This window comes from Mustela nigripes, chromosome 14, assembly GCF_022355385.1.
Source record: "Mustela nigripes isolate SB6536 chromosome 14, MUSNIG.SB6536, whole genome shotgun sequence".
NCBI lineage: Eukaryota > Metazoa > Chordata > Mammalia > Carnivora > Mustelidae > Mustela > Mustela nigripes.
Window position 1 is genome coordinate 10,369,332 of NC_081570.1, and position 13,834 is coordinate 10,383,165.

Here is a 13,834-nt window from a genome sequence, read left to right on the forward strand (position 1 = left end):
GAGGCGCTTAATTCTCTGCGGGAGGACACATCCGTCTGCCACGTGCCACTCTCATTCACTGTGGTGGCCTCTCGGGGAGGGGCTGCGGCCCCTGTTCCGTGGCTGGCCTGGAGGAGCTCCTCTCAGTGCAGTGTCCGGGATCCCCTCCGGGAAGACGGGGGAGGACGCAGGATGGGCAGCCAGGTGCTTTCTTGCAGAAGCTGGCCCACAGCAACCTCCACGTGGCTGTCACAGGCTGCTGTAGGAAACGTGGCCGGTGGGCCCTCGTGTGCAGCCGGCCTTCCTCGGAGCTGGCCTGGGGCTCGGCGGCGGCTGACACCCATCTCTCCTGGAAGCCACCTTCCCATATGCCGCGGGCTTTGGGAAGGGTCTTAGATGACTCGAGAAAAGTTGGGGGAGTCCCCTCTCACAGTGCTCAGAGAACTCTGACACGAAGCATTCTCTTGAGGCCCCGTTACTGCCTTTGATACTCCTGGGGAAAAGAAAAAGGCAATCCAGCTTGGCAACCTGCTTTCCACTTAGGTTTCCTAGAACGATACATACTCTGGAAACTTCATTTCAGAAGCCAGAGCAGCTTTCTTGCTTAGGTTGATTTCAGGCTGCTCTCGGAAAGAGACTTCGGGACAGAGCGGCCGCTTGAAGAAGTCGTCTCTGTCTCCTGTCACCATCAGAAGGAGCGTTTCGGGCTGGTGGGCATCTCTGCTCCCCTCGGCCTCAGGGACCCAGGGAAAGAGCCAGAATCAGAGCCAGGGATTCCCTTTGGCAAGAGTGTGGTGCTCAGGCCTGGCCAGCCTGCGGGGAGAGCTAGGACGTGGAGTTCCTCGCAGGGTGTCCCGGGCTAGCTACCAGGCACCCTTTCGTGTTGGGGTTTTGTTTCCAGTGGGATTGCCCAGCAGTGTCTTGAGGCCCAAGCACGTGGGTTGTACGTGCCATGGTCCAGCTGATGCTTCGTAATTGGGAAGTCACCGTGCCCAGCACATGCACATTCCTCTTCGTGCGGCCATCCAGGAGTCCAGGCAGATCCGTGCAAGCTTCCTAGCTTGCGGGGGCCTCCTGACACCCCCTCCTCCCTCAGGATAGAGAGAGACTCAAGTGGCGGGAATCTCCCCGAGGAAGTGTCGCTGGGCCCGGGGCTGTGTGAGCTGATGTTGTCTGGTCTCCGTTAGCTTTGTAACCCTGTGGAGAGTTGGCACTGCCTCTGAAGCTGTCTCAGCCACCTTTGCCAGTGTATTTTCCAAGGTCAGGGGAACCTGCCTTGTATGATCCCATTTGCTCTTCTGGACCTAGAAGGGGAACAGAACCTCTTATCTAAGCTGTTTCTGGTCGCAAAGGAATAGGGAGGGGGCTTAGCAGACGCTCACTGACTCCACCACTCCCCGGCTCCTGGGACTGGCTGCCTACGGTCTCCAGACCTCAGTTTCCTGGCCTGAGTGATGGGACAGTAGTGGTGAATTAAATGAGGCAATGTCCACGAGGGCAGAGAGCTGGTTACCATGTGCACCCTTCTCCTTTCGGTCCACAGGTCACAGCTGCACAGGCATATTTTCCTTGCTCTGGGCTGTAAGGTGTCTTATCTGTCACCAAAGGTCACCCAGGGACACAGGTATCTGCCAGATGTGGGGGCTCCTCTGTAAACAACCACCTCAACAATAAGGACCTATCAGTATTCGTGATAGGAAGCTTTACTGAGTACGTGCTGTGTGCTAGCCCGTATCTATCATTCACCTCAGTCCTACCAGGATTAACCCCCTTTCACAGATGGAGTCACCTGAATGAGCTTCAGGGTGGTGAAATAACTTGGTCAAGGTTACAGAACTAATGACCAGCAGAGTCAGAAACTTTCTCCACTACACGAACACACCTCTCCTTCCCGCTGGGGATTCAGCTGGGTCGGACAGGAGAGACGGGAGGACATCCTAGCTCAGATACGGGGACGGCAGACTCTGGAGCCAGATCTGGGTTTGCGTTCGGGCTCCCCCACTTTCTAGCTGTGTGACCTCGGGCACATTCCTTACCCTCTCTGAACTACATAGTCCTCTGGCTGAGGGTAACAATAACAAAGCTGTTTCTCTTATCACTGAGGCTAGTAACAGTAGCTGTTGCCGAGGGTTGTCATGGGGGGTTAAATGAGATATAAAGTGCTTGGCCCAGTGCCTAGTGCTGTTAGTGCATATACTTAGTGATTGCCAGATGAGAGGGGGCTTGGCACACCTCCTCAGACCTGCCTGGAGCTGTTGGTCTCCTGATTCCTGTTAGGGTGGCCCAGACCTTCGAGCCCCTGAGCCCATCCAAGCTCAAGGCAGCAATGCTCCCGAAAAGCAGTGGGCACCTTCAGCCGGCCCGAGCATCCTGCCTGGCATCCTACAAAGTCATAAATAAGATACTTCCTCCTAGCCACGGCACGTGGTGAGTAAATTGCCGACAGATGTGGGCAGAAGGAGGCTGGGGCATGAAAAGGGATTTATATGCCCATAATGAGGAGAATGAGAATAAATGTGCAAACCAAGTAAGCAGCAGATGTTGGGTGACACTTGTTAACAGCCGGCATCCCTGCGGTATTTGCAGGAGAGCGCCAAGCCCCCAGGACTTCCTCCCTGGTGGTACCCTACCTACCTGCACCTGTCTTTGGTTTGAGTTTGGATGAGACCAGAATTTTCCAGAATGGGAGAGGTCTGGGAACTCAAGCCGACATGAGGAACATCAGACCCGGGTTACGACATCAAAGCAAAGACAAGAACTGGGTTTGGGGAGGACAAGGTGTGGAAGATTCCTCGGTTTCTTTGGGGATGAGTCGGAATGCCAGGTTTAGGAGTTTGGTCTTACTTACATAGTGAGTGTAAAGGCAGAAGTTTGGAAGGATTGTTCAAGAAAGAGTCGTGTCATGTGTGTTTAAACGTAACGGAGCTGCCCTCTAGCCCTAAAATATGCTGGGGAGCATGTAACCCATGGGAGCCCTTCAGGGAGTCTCTCGATTACCTCAGCCCCCGCTCAGTTCCCCTGATTTCCCCCGAGAATCAAGGCATTACTGAAACGTGATTGTGAACATTTGCTTCTGCCCCATTTTTAACAGCGTGACGAGTATGTCGAGCGTTTTCTCACGATAAATGCTCTCCGAAAACATAATTTTTAATGACTACATAATGTTCTAGCAAATGGAGGCACTGTAGTTTATTTAGCCACTTTCTGATTATTGGACACTTGAGTTGTTTCTACTTTTTTTCTTTTCAGTTTTGCCGTTATATACCATTCCACTAAAGATCTGTGTTCGTAAATCTGTTTATTTTTTTTTTATGACAGGATTTCTCCATCTTTCTGGTCTCCGGACCACCTTTCACTCTTACAAAATTGAGGACCCAAAGAGTTCTTGTTTATGTGGGTTAGTTCTGTAAGTATTTACTGTTCCAGAAATTAAAGCCAAAAACTCACTTAAATCCTCAATAATTTATTTTAAAACAACAGCAATAAACCCATTGCACATTAACATTAAAAAAAACTTTAATGAAAAATAGGTGCATTTTCCCAAACAAAAAGATTTGAGTGAGGAGTGCATTGTTTTACATTTTTGCGAAAACTTTTCCATACGTCAAAAACAGACAATAAAAAACTTTTTATGTCTGACTTTACAGAAAACCGCTAAATTCTCATCTCTGCTCCTTCAGTCAGGCTATTGCGATTTGTTGTTTGGGTTGAAAAATCTGGCATCACTCAGATAAGTATGAGGAAAAGGGAGGAGTGTATCGATTGCCTTGTATTAGATGAGTGTAGGTATTTTTCTTGGGTGGCATCCTCAAACCCACCGAACGGTAGTTTCGTAGAGATCTGCTGCAGCGTGGTGTCTCAGAGTTCATCCAATGAGGGTTTTGTGCTCTGTTAACAGTGGACAAAGCCATTGGTCTCATTGGCACTTCAAATGGGTACCGTACCACACACAAGATATAAGCATCTATCAGTGAGTGATCACTTGAGTGAGGGGGTGATGCTGAGCTTCCCAATGATGACATACTTCCTGATCCATGATCAAAAAGTCACATGTGTTCATATCACCACACGTCATCAGAAAAGCCTTTGAGTCTTGAGAAGCTGTTGAGGCCACGGTGGCGAATCAAGCCTGCGGAAATTCTCACGTTTGTTCAAAAACTCAGATTTTAATCTTTGACAACAAGTATGGTCAGTTGTTTTCTTTCTTTCTTTCTTTCTTTTTAAGATTTTCTTTATTTATTTGAGAGAGAGACCATTAGAGGGGAGAGATCAGAGGGAGAAGCAGACCCCCAGCCCAGCAGGGAGCCTGATGTGGGACTCGATCCTGGGACTCGGGATCATGACCTGAGCCGAAGGCAGTTGCTTAACCAACTGAGCCACCCAAGTGCCCAGTCAGTTGTTTTCTAAGAAATAACAGGCCAGCTCACGTAGTTCATGTGTGGACTTAGTCATTTGCCAGATCTCTTAGTTAACAGGATTGGGCATTTGTTCCTTCAAGTGCACGTGGTATTCTGTGGGAAAAGTGGCTAGTTTAGCTTGCAACTCAAACAGTCATGCAAATGATTGTCCTCAAGACAGCCTTTGTTCTTTGGTTTGCAGCAAAGGAACTTTCAGTGTTCTTCCATTTTTCTTAAAAAGACATGTACTTGGGGATCAAGCTTTAATAAAATTAATAATTTTTACTGCTTCACCAAAGACATTCATTAGTCAAATAGTGCCCCCCCCCATTTTTTTTTAGAACAAATGTATGATGTTAAGACTATAATGACTATTAATATCTACTCGTACAGTTTGATGCCTCTGCTGTGATGTTTGCCAAGATGTCAACATCTTCCCCAGCATTGCTTTTGTACCCACAGTACAAATAACACAGTAAAAAAGGCAAATAACGTCAGAGTATCATTATGAAAATAGCTTTCCTCATGGATCCCCTGAAATGATATTTCTGGTGGTAGTGGTGACAGCTAGCATTTCTGAGCATCGTTTCTGTGCCATTTGCTGCAGACCTTCAGCTCACTTAATCCTCTCAGTAAGCCTGGGAGATGGGCTGCGAGTGTGGCAGGAGTATGCACGGTACCTGGTTAGAACTGGGTTTGGACATCATGCGGGTGGACTCCAGCCCTTAGGGGATGCTGGCACAGGGAGGCTACTGCTGCAGGGGAAGCAGAATGAGCAGAGGCAAGAACACCAGTCTGTGCATGGGGGGCAGAGGGAGGGGAAGCCCCGGGCCAAGGCTTTGTAACAGGGAGGTGGTGAGAGATGATCGTGGAGAACCTCAGGACCATGCTCAGAAGTTCCAGGCCTGGGGAGACTTGGGGCAGGAAACCATATCAGAAGTGGGGTGTTGTAGCACGTACCCATGTCCCTCTCCCAACCTTTGCGATCTCTTCTGTCTCCCTTGAGCATGAGGACATCTATGTGATTACATACAGATGGTTCCTGGATCACCTCCCTTCTCTTCTCCAAGCCCTGATTCAGGCTCTACTTCCTCCACAAACCTTCCTGGACGTTTCTCTATCTGGTAGCTCAGGGCCTGTGCTTGTCATTATCGTGCCCCCAACCCCCATCCCCAAAATGCCTGCATCCTAATTCCTAGAACCTGTGAATATGTTAGATTACAGGGGCAGAGGGGAATCAAGGGGAATCAGATGTCCTTGCGATGGGGGGTTATTCAGGGTTATCCAGTAAGTCCAGTGTAATCATAAGAGTCCTTCAAAGTGGAAGAGAAGGCAGAAAGAAGGTCAGAGTTGGAAGGAAGTGTGATAACAGAACAGAAACTCAGTGTGAGGGCTCAACCCCCATTATGCTGGCTTGGCAGAAGTGGAGGGAGGGGCCATGAGCCAAGGAACGTGGGTGCCTCTAGAGGCTGGGAAAGGCCAGGAAACAGACTCCCTGAGAGCTTCCAGAAGGAATGCATCCTTAATTTTTACCTCCCAAGACCCATTTCAGACTCCTACCTCTAGAACTGAAGACAAGAAACTTACATGGCTTTAAGCTACTAAATTCGTAGTAGTTTGTTAGAGCAGGGGGTGAAGCTGGTAAGGTCTCTCCTTGTATTTCACAGCCCCAGATGCTGACCTCTCTTCGCGTGCAGTGAGGAACGTTGCTTTCCTATACGGCTTGCCACTCACCAGGCTCCCACAGGACACAGCCCCCAGCACAGAGCTGGCCTCATTAGCTCAACAAAGCAGGTGATCGTTGAGTGAGGAGAAGACATGATGCTTGAGTTTCTTTAGCAGAAGGAATAAGGACTGTTGGGGTCTTTTCCCTGCCTCAGAATGAGTCTCCTGCCCTAGACCAAGCTCTTAGAAGGAACTGAGCCTTCAGTCTTTTGCTCATTCAACAAAGTGAAACTTGCCCATACTAGGACCTGGGTCTGTGGCTCAGAGAAATCAGGGGCAGATCAGACCCAGGCCCTGCCCAGAAGCTGTGACATGCCTAGAACCCACAAAACACTCAGTGCAAGTTAGGTGAGTTATACATTTTTTTAAATGGCCAACCAGACCTGTAGGTAAGCATCTGTGCCACAGATTTTCCTGCTTCAGCAAGTTCTAGGGCACAGAGAATGTCTTTGGCCTTGGGCAGGTGAGGACACCAGTGCCCTTTACATTCCCAGAAGGTGTGGCCATGCCCTGGCTGCCTTTGCAGATGAAACAGGACCTGCAGACAGTGGGGCGGCAGGTGGCCCAAGTGGCTGACAGAATGATGTGTTCTTGGTGCTGGATGGCTCTGCCCACCTGCTTCCACACACATAAAACACATGCGCGCGCACACACGTCCTTGTCCCGCCGGTGCTGTGGGGGCTGGGAAAGCAGCTTAATGTTTCCTGCTCCCCTTCCCACATCCACACTCCATTCTCGAGTTCGTTCTCCCCATCAAAGACTTGCTCATCTCCTGGGCAGCTTATCACGCTGGACTGAGTGTGTGTGTTCCTCTTCCAGAAGTCATGAGCATGAAGCTATAAGGTTTAGGCCCCAGCTGCAACCTGGTGGCCCCTGGGGCTCGTGCAGGGGTCGCACCCAAAGCCTGCCCCTCTGATCTGCAGCCCTGATGTGGAGACTTTTAGCTGCTATGACTTAGAATTTAGTGGAAGTTTCCAGAGAGTTCTAACTCTGCAGATAGAACATCTTCCTAATACATACCAACCACTTTTAAATATGGTTAAAAGATCCCCCCCTTGAAGGCATCTGAGACTGCACGTTTGATCCAGTTGAAAATAATTTATAGGCAGGTGGAAGAAGTCCCCAGAGTCTTGGCTACTTTGTTGTAGATGCTGGCCGGGCCAGTTGTCTCCGGCAGGTTAGCAGCTTTGCGTGGTAGCTGGGCTCCTGGAAAGGGCACAAACCCTAAGGTACAAGTACTTGTTTAAAAAAATAAAATAAATACTCTCTTGTTTGAGATATACAGAAAGGTTTCAGAGTCCCTGGACACCCACCTTCCTTCACCGTCAATGTCTTCACTTACCTGGTACAGGGCACAGGTGCTTTTCAAGCCACGCCTTGCATCCTGTCCGCTGTTGTCTCACTGGCCAGAGCGAGACAAATGACCAAGCCCATGTCACGTGGGTGGGGACTCCGCCCGGGAGGCAGGTTCACGGGCAGCTATTTCTGTGGCTGCACCAAGCATTTTATTTATTTATTTATTTTTAAAGATTTTATTTATTTGACAGAGAGAGAGACCACAAGTAGGCAGAGAGGCAGGCAGAGAGAGAGGGGAAAGCAGGCTCCCCACTGAGCAGAGAGCCTGATACAGGGCTCGATCCCAGGACCCTGAGACCATGACCTGAGTGGAAGGCAGAGGATTAACCCACTGAGCCACCCAGGTGGCCCCCAAGCAATTTAAAGAGACTCATTTCCAGAATCTGCCCAGGGTCTGGGGTTGTGGTGACTGACAACAATAATATAGCAACTCGGTCCGTTTTGGCTACTTGGCTTTTGATCAGTCTCTGTATCCAAGTAACGCATGTCCCTGTCCGGGGGTTTCCACACTGAGTCGCCCGTCTGTGGGTTGGAAGGCGAGCCTGTCCAGAATCTCCCCAGTGCTTTCCAAACAGTGGCCCTTCCTGACTGTCCTTCAGTACTTCGGGTCTGATTCTCGGTAGAGTTTACTATGTATTAATGTTCTAATTATGGAAATTCTTCATTTATTCTGAGAAAAACTAGAAGAGTCATGTTTTTGGAAATACACAGACACCCTCTTGGGCTCACCCTCCCAGATCTGGTACTTGTTCTGGAAGCATGTACAAGAGCCCAACCTCTCTTCCCTATTTAGGAGGGGGGGAAAAAAAAAGATACGCACCCATTTTGCAGGTGGTATGATTGAGGTATGACTGAGGCGCATCTCTGCTGAGCTGTAATCATCACAGCTGTTACTTATTTAGCCCTTGGAATGCACAGGCTCCCTCCTGATCGCCTTGCCTACAGGAGCTCACGGATCTCCCCACAGCCCTGCTAGGTGGGTAGTGTTTATTAGCCTCAGTTTCCCCATCGCTGGCATGGGAGCGAGAGAGGTTTAGAAATTTTTCTGAGGTCTCCAGGATAGTAGGTTTTGGAGCCAAGACTTAGTTGATCTCCACAGAGTCTAGTTTCCAAACCTCTGTTCTTCGCAGACACTTACCAGATGCTTCTTTGATTCTTAAGGCCTTGGGGGCAGAGGAAGGGAGTGGAATGGGGAAGAGAGGAAAGGCGAGCAGGTCTGGACATGGAAGCACACACTCAGAGGCCCCTTGAGATACAGGCGTCCCCCACTCCGCCCCGAGAAAGTTCACATGGTGACGCTCCGCTTTTACGAAAGACCGACTTTAGTGCCTGAAAGAATCTGAGACAAAAGACAAAAAGCAAACACAGCGTCCAGCATTAGTTCTGCAGCGAGCCGTAGTGGGGGCCCTGCCAGGCTTCTCCCCCAGGAACAACACATCCAGCTGCCAGAGCTTTGAACCACTTCTGGGAGCATCTGTCCTCTGTCTGCGTTTCTCGGGTGGATCTGTTAGCAAAGTGTGTCCTCAGGTATCAGGGGAGGCTGAGAGAGGTGATTTTCTAGATCTGGGAATGCTGGCAAATTTTTCCACGTAAATGAATCACAGTTGCTTCTTTTGGCTTATGGAAGGTTTCACAGGGACGCTCTGCTTTCGGACAGCGGGGCAGACCTGTACCAGGGTTTGTGGATTCATTCCCAGTCTTTGCCCTGGAAGGTGTCCCAGGAAGTAAAGGTTGGTCTCAGTCACACAAGCCCAGAGCTTCTCTTCCTGCCCCTCCTCTTTCCCTCCACGGTTCAGTGAACACATGGCAGCCTTGAAAATTGCCAGTGGTCTCAGGGGCCATGTTTCAGGTGAGAGCAAGGGCTGCAGACCTTGAACCTCTGCCTTAGGTGAACCCCGACTTCCTTCCCAGGAAGGGCTGCGTATTGATTGGCTGGAAGGAGAAGAACAAACCTGTGAGGAGAGCCACATTCTAGAACTGCCTTTCGAAAGGCATTGCCTACAACCTCATTAAATCCTGGTTGAAGGGGTGGCGTCTGTCACCGTGTAGGCGTTGTGTCCACCTCACCCTGGCAGGGTCAGGACATGGCGCTGAGGCCGTAGCAGGAAAATGAAAGGCCCGCCGGCCTCTGTCCTGGGGAAATAGCTTTGGTGTGAGCCAGGGAGGGTCCTTTTCAGAGTCGCAGGCACCCTTGCTCGGCTAGGGTGAGCACCGGCCCAAGATGGCCAGGGACACAGGGTCACATTGCCAGTGACCTCAACCATGATTCTCTTCAGCCCTGGCGGGCTCCTCAGGGGACACTGTCTTCTTGGTCTCAGAGACCAGGGGGGGCGAGCCTTCCTGAAAGAGCTGCCCCTGCTGCCCCATGAAGTAGGTAGAGTTAGGCAGACGACAGCTGGGGAAACTGAGGCTGCAGGAGGCTTCAGGAAGCTCATGCAGCTCTCAGGTCTCAGTGTTCAGACTTGGAAGTCCCATGCCTGACACAGATCCGTGATTGCCGCCCCATCCCAGTGTTTGTTTTCCATTAGTGGATATTCTCAGTGTTCCTAAAACCTGACCTAGGAGCCCACTCACATATTCACTTAAACACTTGCTGGGGTCCATTTATCAGGCTCTGTACTAGGCCCTTAGGGTGGGTCTGTGAGCATGAAAGACAAAAGATCCATTTCTCGTGGAGCTTCCATTCTAGAAGCATGTGCCAGTTGGTACTGCTGCGGAGCACACTAGCCCCAAATCTTAGTGACCTAAACAACCGCCATCTTTCTTATAGGTCGCGGCGTTGTGTCAGGCCCTTGGCAGGGCTCAGCGGGATAGTTCTTCAGTTCCGCGCGGTGTCATTGGTCCCACAGCCGTAGTCCACCAGAGTCCAGGACAGCTGCCCTCCCATGTCTGGTGCCTGGTGGGGGAGGGGTGCCAGCATTCATCTTGGAGTGACCCGAACTCCCTCGTGGTGGTCCAGCCTTGCACATGGAGAGACTCAGGGCTCCCCCAGAGAAGGTTCCAAGAAACCAAGTGCAAGCTGCGAGGTTTCTTATGGCCTGGCCTCAGACGTCACTGAGCGTCACTTCTACCACATTCTGTTGGTGACAGGCCAGCCACGGGGCCAGCCAGACTCCACGCTGTACAAAGCATGTGGTAGGAGATACGATTATGTCCATCTTTGTGAAAATACCATCTGCCACAGAGGAGAGGGAGAAGGCCAACAATAAACAATGAACAGAGTAAAAACTAAATCGCATGTGTTCAAAGATTTTAAGTACCATGGGAACGTGGAAATTTTACAATCGGGTGAAATACGACCCAGCCATTCCTTTCTAGGCGTTTACTTACCTAGGAAATAAATGCCCATACCAAGACGTGGCACGCAAATGGGGGGGGGGGGTGGTAGAGATGTCATCTGTGATGGCTTCAAGCTAGAAACAGTCCACCTGTCTGTCCGCAGGTATATGGGGAAACCGACTGCTACAGTCCGCAGGGGAAACCCAGCAGTCAAGCTGCAAACTATGATACATGTAGCAGCGTGGTGGGTCTCAAAATAATTTCCCCGAGTGACAAGAGCCCAGGGAGAGAAAAAGGAAAAATCTCGCATCCTGTATGATTCCGCCTCCATGAGACTCTAGCAGAGGAGAACGAATCTGTTAGGTGGGGGTCTGTAAGGAGGGAGGGGTCTCCTGGCGGTGGGAGGAGGGCCAGGAGCTCGGCTCACAAAGGAGAGCCAGGGACTCGGAGGTGACGGGCGTGCTCGCTGTCTTGAGGGTGCTGATGGCTTTTCAGGGGGTCGCACGAGGCAGATGGTCTCAGACGGTCCCTGTTAAACTTGTGTAGTTGGTTGTATGTCATTTATAATCGATAAAACCGTGTTTAAAGGAGTGCGAGGTGAATTAGGATTCTTTGGGGTGGGGTGCCTTGCAGGCCTCCGGAGGCCCCCTGGCTCGGGCAGCCTCCAGCTATGCCTTCTTGTCCTGCATGCTGGCATCAGCAGGCCATGGGGGGGGCGGGGGGTGGAGGGGGGACGCAGCCCCAGGTGGCAGCATCCGGCCAGTCCGGGCAGAGCCCTGTGCTGTCAAGGCCCCAGCACGCTGGGCTTCTGGGCTCATATTCCAGGAAGAGGCAGAGACCAGAGAGGTCGGAGGCTGCATGTCTGTGGCCCGGGCTTCCGGCCCAGCTCTTCAAATAGCTCCAACCGCGCAGACGGGGCCAGCGCTGGGGACGCGAGCTGCGGCTACCAACCAGGCAAGCTTTTGTGCCCGAGCCTGGCGTGTGGGCACAAAAAGAGGAGAGGCATTTTTTGGCACCGAGCAAAAAGCTCAGAACAATGTAGAAACTTAGGAAGGAGAATTCCGAATCTGCTCAGGGCCAGGTACTGTTGTAGAGAAAAGACGGAGGTTACAATCCAGTGGCTCACCAGCGTGTATAATGAAGACAACCTATACGTATTTACCCGACCTTTCTGTGGGCCGGGAGCAATGCGTGGGCTGCAGATCCCGTGAGTTATCTCGGATAATCCTTCCCATTTTTCAGACAAGAAGATTGAAGGAGCAGTCGCCTGCTGAAAGGTGGAATTTAAACCCAGGAAGGTGTGCCTGGCTCCAGGACCTGCCTGATTTCTCTGGCACAGCCCCATGGGGGGCCCCCCGCTGTTGTTTGTTTAAGCGGCTAACAGTTGGTTGTTGTGATAAATCATTTGTGATGTGGATCCTGGGAACAGGCTGGGCCTGCCAGAGCAGTGGGGAGGCCTCGGCTCTCCATCCGTGTTGCCCTTGATCTTCGCAGGCCTCTTCTGGAAAATGGGAGGGTGGGGCGGAGTGCTCTTAGGAGCCCCATTGTCCTGTCCTGCGAGCAGCATACTCGGAATGAGGGGGGAAATACCTCTGAGAAAGCCAGGCAGGAGCCCCATGCTACCAATCGGTATGTCGCTGGTCACACCGGCCGGGCCGCTGGGTACCACGGGGCCTGCCACTCACTCTCACCCCAGCCCAGACAGAAACCTCAGGGGCCTACACTCAACAGCCCTGGCTGGCAGCCCTTAGCCCTTAGCAACGTCTCTGGAGTTGCTCACCCACGAGCTTTGGATCATGACTTTCTAGAAGAATCATTCTGACTCACGCCTTGCCTGCAGAGCACGGTGCCCAAGGAAAGAAAGAAGGCTAGCAGGAGCCGTGGGCTCAGGCAGAAGGAGGAAATGCGTTAGGACTGGTGGGTCAGTATCCCCAAGCCGTGCCAAGCCTCAGGAAGAGGCTTCTCTCGGTCAGTTTTGCTTTTTAGCTGCCCTGGAGACAGGGCCCAGCTGGATGCAGCTAGAGTTGGCCTTCCTGGTGCTGTGAAACCTTCTGACTCCCGGCCGGTGTGTAGCAGGGAGCTCAGCACATGGTCGAGGGCTCCACAAACGGGTCCTGGGGTGAAGGCAGAAGATTAAAAACTTAGAGGCTTTGAAACTATCTCTTTCTTGGGGAGTCTGTCGCAAATTCCAGAAGGTCCTCCGATTTGGGCAGCATCCCCAGGGCTCACTTTGCTGGCGATGTGGCCCTGTCATTGCCATCCTGAGCGCTGACCTCTGTCTCCCTCCACAAAGACCAGCAGAACACATCATGCTCCCCTGCTTCCGAGTCATTTAAGGAATCTGTGCGCCGGGCACTGGTGTCCATGGAGGAAAAGGGCACACCCCTTTCTTTCTTCCTCATAGTTCAGGTGACTGCAGATCGGGGAGACTCACTTCCTCCAGGGCAGTCTGGGGTGGCACTGGGTGGCCCCCAGGGGGGAGCTGGACTGGGGGGCTCTAGCCAGTCCCACAAGGGAGGATTGTTTCTGGGTGGAGCTTTCAGAGGAACATGGCTTCAGAGAAGGCCTCAGAGGCGAACAGCTCACCAATTGACCAAGACTATCGAGGGTCCCACCCTGCCCTCCCCTGCCAGTGCCAAACCTCTCCCCTGCTCACCTGGGCGGGGCTGAGTGTTCACCAGCGGCAGGTAAGCCTTGAAGTGCATGTTGGCCAGGAGGTGCATGTTGGCGTCTCGAGGACAGAGTTTCTGTTCCAGGCAAAGTGTGTCTCCCAGTGGGCTCCTGGCTTTGTCCTGTTCCCAGCTGTGTGTCTTTTCATTCCCTGGGCACTGCACATTGAATCAGAACCTAGATCTTCCTAGCCCATGGCTCGTGGGTGAATGACTTCTCCGGAGTTTGGGACCTGCCAAGGTCAATGGCTGTCGTTTGGGAACGGGACTCCCTAGAGCCCTGGCAGGGCCCCTGGGTCCAAGGGAAGAGCAGAGGAAGGAGCCGGTTGGGGATGTTTTGCTGGATGTTGGGATTATCGAAGGCGCCTGACTACTCGATTGATGGTGGGTGTGGGCAGTCGGTGAGAGGGTGTGTGACCATGGCACCGG

At 51.9% G+C, this 13,834-nt stretch overlaps 1 protein-coding gene across 5 annotated transcripts in view; it reads left to right on the top strand.

Annotated features, from left to right (window-relative positions):
* KAZN (kazrin, periplakin interacting protein) overlaps nucleotides 1-13,834 on the top strand; it is a 1,029,901-nt gene that overhangs the window by 918,868 nt on the left and 97,199 nt on the right. The gene's annotated exons all lie outside the window — the stretch shown is intronic.